Raw genomic sequence first — 6,000 nt, 5'->3', positions numbered from 1 at the left:
CGGTAAAGGCAGAGAGGCTGAGGGCTGTTGCTACCCTTATTGCCCTCCACCAAGGAGCTGGCTGGATCAATGAGTGCTTCTTGTTGAGCTATTGGGTCCCAGAAGGGTTCCCTTGGCTGTTGAAGACCCCAGGCAATGGGAGCTCTTGTGATCTGTCAGGGCATAGATTCTCCCCTTGCCTCTCTCCTGCAGCAGCCCCCAGCTTTGTCTCCTCTCCTGGCCACTCCCTCATCCTATCACCTCCGCATCCTAACCTGTTCCTGTCCAGCCCAACCTGTTCCTTGGCAGGGAGCACACTCCCCCAAGAGAGAAGCAGGGCCAGATCCGGGGAGCAGCTGCGCTTCTCTTTCCCTGGTCTATAGAATCAAACCCAATTTTTTTCAGCTGATCTCATTCCTCCTGCAGTTTCTGATGCCCAAGCAACAGTTTCTGTTCACTTTCCAAATGTGAAGCCCTCTCACCTTTTCTATAGTTGGCTCTCTGATCCGAGCTCACCTGATTTGTTAGAGGCAGAATGTTCCAGGCATAAGCCTTAAAAATGTCCTTCTTAGCCTGTGCACGTTCTACTGGGACTCTTCTCCCTTCAATTCAATTTACTGTTTCCTCCACAAAGTCGCAGCCACAGAGCCTTCTCCAAGCTCACTGTGACTGAGCCTACGGCTCTGGACTCAGATGCAAATCCCATTCGAATGACTTCATGTCCATTGAGGATCCCTGATAAGGGAAGAACTTGACTTTCAATCTATAGCACAGATCAACAGGTTTCTCTCGTCTCTGTCACAAATGAATCTGTTCTGGCTAATGCCAGCTGCTGCCATCCTAACACCCAGATACTGGGCCTCTGCAGTCCAGTGCAGCCACCATGGCCACACGCGGCCGCTGAGCGCTTGAAATGTGGTCAGAAAAACTGGTGTGCTAAGACTATAAAATATATACTGGATTCTGCAGACTTAGGATGAAAAAAGAATGTAAAATAAATCCTTAGTACCTATTAAACACAACAAATAGCTTATTAATTTGTATCACAAAAGATCTCATTAATTTATATTGATCACAAGTTGAAATGATAGTATATTCAAATACTGGGCTATCGAAATTAATTTTACCTGTCATTTTAACTTTTTAAATATTGTTACAGGACAGGGAGAGGAGCACCCCAGAACCCCCAAACTAAATGGGTTCTGCTCTAAATAGGTTTTGCCATCTGCCACATCAAGACAAAACATACAGACCTTTAATGGAAAGGAACTTTAATACAATTAGTGTGCAATACAGACAAGACAAAGAATATAGTTTCCAAATCAAGCACCCAAAGTTACCCATTCATCCCCTCATGGGTAAAGTCCACCGAAACAGGATTGGCCCAAAGCAAGATCGGAAAGCCTGCCATAAGTCTAAAGCGCCTTCTGGCGGGGACCTATAGAAAAGGATCAGAAACAACCAGACAAGTATGGGAAGAAAAGAGCAAAATCAAAATCAAGATAAAAGCTGCCATTAGCTGGGCCTCCCCGGTGGCGCAGCACTTGAGCGCTGGGTTGCGAAGCTGCCCGCGGCCTCTGGGGCGCCGGCTCGATCCCCGGCTGCTCCCCGGCCACCAGAGGAGGGTCCCACATTGCGCGCAGACCTCTCCTGCGGCCCGCTGCTCCCCACAGCAGTGTACTTTGGTCCTTCTGCCTCCTCTGCTCCCCGCTCTGGCTCTGGTGAATTCTCTCACCCTCCCGCGCTTCTGACTGTACCCAGTGCTTGTATAAACAAAACAAACAAACAACCAAACAAATAAATAAAACATGCCTCTATTAAAAAAAAAAAAAAAAGAAAAAAGCTGCCATTAGCTGCTTGTTTTTTTTTTTTTAAAGATTTATTTATTTATGCATACAAGAGCTGGGGTACAGGCCAGAGGTGTGGGGGTAGGGGTAAGAGGATTCACCAGAGACAGAGTGGGGAACAGAACAGGCAGACTAACTGAGGGGAGCAGAGGGCGAAGACAGGAGAGGTCTACTGCGCCATGTGGGTTTCTCCCTGGCTGGCCGGGGATTGAACTCGTGCTGCAGAGGCTGTGGATTGCTTCATAGTGCATTGCTTAACCCCTTGAGCCAACAGGGAGGCCTGAAAAAGCTGCCATTGTTAACCTCCCCACCATCTCTCACCTACATCTGTTTCAACCAGTCCAGGACCAAGAAGCAAGCGCAGCTTCTTCACCTGTCTCTCTGTTCCACCTGCCGCCTCCAGATCTCCTTCTGGCTCTCCATCCAGCTTCCTTCCTTCTCCAGTCTCCTCTTCAGCTTTTTCTCTTGCCTGGTCAGCTCCACCCCCTCTTGGGTGGGGCAGGGAACCTGGAAACTCCCCTTTTCCTGGGGACCACCCTGTTATGATATGGCTACCAGACATTTAGAGTTACACATGCATCATGCATTATATTTCCATTGCACAGAACGCTGTGCAATGCTGGTGCAACGCACCAGGTGGCTCCATCACTCCTGCCACATGGAAGGCTGCCCTTGAAATGCCATGCATTCCTTTCCATTGCTGCAGTAACAACCACCAATTCAGTGGCTTCACACAGCACACATTTATTATCTTTCAGTTCTGGAAGTCAGAAGTCTGACATGGGTGTCACTGAGTTAAAATCAGGATGTCTCCATACCTCTGTTCCTGTCTTGGGGCTGTAATGGAAAAAAACAAAACAAAACAAAAAACAATTGTTACCCCCTTTTCTGGCTTCTCTGAACTGCCGTCATTCCTTAGCTTGTGGCTGCTGTCATCTATGAAGCCATCCGTGAATGCCCAATCTCACTTCAGATCTCTCGGACGCTAACTTCTGCCTCACTCTTCCCCACATGTAAAGGACCTTTGTGATTACATTGGGCAAGTGAATTAATCAGGTTCTTTGTGCCACTAGCCTCGTGTTGATGGAGAAGGCGCTTGGGAATGTGGGCGCAGGGCATGTCTGCCTGATTGTGGACACCTGGAGCATGGGTGTGGGCGTGCGTAAGTGGGCATCCCTGAGCCTGGAGCGAAGATAAAAGCAGCAGCAGCAGCAATGAGAGAAGGAGCGAGCTGTGAGGCTACAGAAGAGGCGAGAGCTCCAACCGATGAGAGAGAACCCAGAGAAAGAGCGCAAACGATTTCCAGGGGCCCCCTGCCTGCCCTGTGCCTGGTTGCCCCCACCACACCAGGTAACCTCACGTATTCATGGGTTGTGACGATTGGGATATGCATATCATTCAGGGCCATTCTTTGTCCTCCCACACACTGGTCCCATATATCTATTTCCTGTCCTCTTCAAACTGGCCAGATCTCAGAGGTGATGGATGTGGGACATCTGCTTCATCTTACCCCCTTTCCTTTTCTACAGCAACCCTGAGAGCTGTTTAGGGATCATGTGACCCCCAAGGAAGATGACCACATTCTGAACTTCCAGGTTGCAGAAGGCAGCAGGAAGCAGTGCCAGATGGAGTCCCAGGTTTCTGACCCAAATGTGATGGCCCATGTGGCTATTGTCTACTCAGCAGCCATTCTCCTTTTCCTCTCCTTCGAAGTCAAGGGCAGTACAATCAATGACATGTCCTCTGGGTGGGGCTTCCCAGACAGCTACTGCTTTCCTCTGGGAGACAGCAGCTTTGCCCTTCATCTTCCTCTTATTTCCCTCTGCGGCAATGAAGCTTTGCCTAAAAGCTACATCATTCACTGTGTGATCACAAGGAAAGTGGCACCTGCTGAGGGTGGCAGAGTGGAAGGCTGAAAGGACACTGTTTCCAGATAACCTCACCCCAATCCCAGTTGCTTAATCACTATGATTTCCCAGCCTCTGGATTTATTAATTGAGAAAAAAAACACACCCCTATTTGCTTAAGAAACTGTTGTTAGGTTTCTGTATATGTAATTGTAACTGATCTTCATCCATATCCTGTGAGAATTCTGGTCACAGAAGGAGTTTTCTGATAGGAAAGGAAAGGGCTCAGGGACTCTCTGATCTCACCATTTTACTCAGGGTCCAATTTCCTCTTCAGTTTGCAAGGAGAGATGGGAGATCAGCAGAACTGGGTCTTTAGTGCTCTGGTGGGTGAATTCTAGGAGGATTCATTCCCTCATCACAGAGGATGAGAGCCCAAAGGAGGATGGTCACTGTTGGAGGCATTCTTTTCATTTTTTTTTTTAAAAGATTTATTTATTTATTTATACAAGCACTGGGTACGGTCAGAAGTGCGGGAGGGTGAGAGAATTCACCAGAGCAAGAGCAGGGAGCAGAACAGGCAGACTGATGAAATACACTGCTGAGGGGAGCAGTGGGCGGCAGGAGAGGTCTGCGCGCCATGCGGGACCCTCCTCCGGTGGCCGGGGATCGAACCGGCACTGCAGAGGCTGCGGGCAGCTTCGCAACCCAGCGCTCAACCGCTGCGCCATCGGGGAGGCCCCGTTCTTTTCATTTTAATGATAAAGAAACTGAGCAATGTGTCAGGGCACAGTTGGCTGCAAATAAAGAAACTAATGGGTGCTTAACTGAACAGGAATTTATTTTACTCACATGACACATGTATATGGTCCCAGGATTGTCCGCAGCCCAAATAAAGAATTAGATTGAAAAGTCTGAGATATTCTTAGTATTTTCTTCATTGTTGCAAGATGGCTGCCATAGCTCCAACATCACATCCTCACTTAATGAACAAAACCGGAAAGAAGGGAGAATGACAGAGGGGAAATACAAGAAAAGGGGCCTTCTTTATAGAGGAAAATCTTTCCCAAAAGGACTTCAGAGATGTCCCTTTTCTTTCTCCTGCCTGGGAAGAGGTCACACGTTTGCTCCCAGTTGCAGTGGAGGTTGCCCAGGCAAGTATTTAATAAAGGGCAGAGACGCTGCCACAACTGATCCATCCTCAGACTGAGCAGGATTAGAACCCCAACCCCCTCTTACTGATCTCTGACTGGGAAGAACCTATGTATTTTGGAATAGTAGAGGCTGCTGGGCATTTAATAGAGTATCAGAATCCTGTGCTAGTTTATGCTCTTCATGTCAGCCATAGTTTTCCTGTGTTCTCTTCTGGAGACTGAGCAAGCTTGTGTGTATTGTTCAATTTTAGTCAGTGAGATATGACAGAAAAGCTGCTGGATGATTCTGAGAAAAGTTCCCTCACTCTAAAAAAAGATGTATCCACGAAGAGGTGATCTCATGTGGCTGCTGTCATGTCTAGATGATGCCTGTGACAGTCATCTTGTGACCATGATGGGAGCTGAACTGAGAGCAGAGTTGGACCACTGGGGAGGGCAGTGTGGTTAGGTGGAGGGGACTCTGTTGATGTCACTGCAGTACTGAACTATTTGGCATTGGACTGTCCTTACCTTGCAGTTTCTTTGTGCAGGACACCCATGTCCCTTAATGTTTAACCCCCTTTGAGTTGGGGCTTCTGTTCCTTACAGCTGAAAATACTCTAACAAACCCATATGGTCCCCTCTACTCCATTTCCTGCTCCAAGGCAGGTGCAGGTCAGTACCAAGCAGCCCCACTCTGGAGGAAATCTTTTCCACAGTTGAAGCTCAGTCTCCTTAGCTGGCTGCTGATTACATAACCACTCTGCCCACCTCAGCCATAAAGCCAAGAACTGAATTCAAAACTCCAGGCAGTGGGGAGGAGTGGCTTGGAGGGAGGCGTTGTGAGGGCTGCATAAAGGAAAGCCATTCCTGACCTCCTGAACCTCTTGTGCTGCTAGCTATGGCCGTACCCAGCCCAACATCACCCGTCTTGGGAGACAATGCTAGCAGTCGCCCAATAGCTGCTGGGGGTGGGAAGAATGGAGGTGGGGTGTAGAAAGCTGGTACTTAGGTGCTGCAAGGGCCTGGAGCTGGCTCAGAATGGGTTTCCATTGAAGGAGTGTCACCATTCTGTCTTCACAGCTTGCCTGGTACAGGATGAATACAGACCAGTTAAGTACTTTTCTGGCAACTGATTATATAGATTTACTTCCATATGAGCTCTCTATTGCAATGACCCCGGACCCCAAGAGG

The sequence above is a fragment of the Talpa occidentalis genome, unplaced genomic scaffold (genome assembly GCF_014898055.3).
Source record: "Talpa occidentalis isolate TD23 unplaced genomic scaffold, MPIMG_talOcc4v2.1 talOcc4.5, whole genome shotgun sequence".
NCBI lineage: Eukaryota > Metazoa > Chordata > Mammalia > Eulipotyphla > Talpidae > Talpa > Talpa occidentalis.
This window is presented reverse-complemented; position numbering follows the sequence as displayed.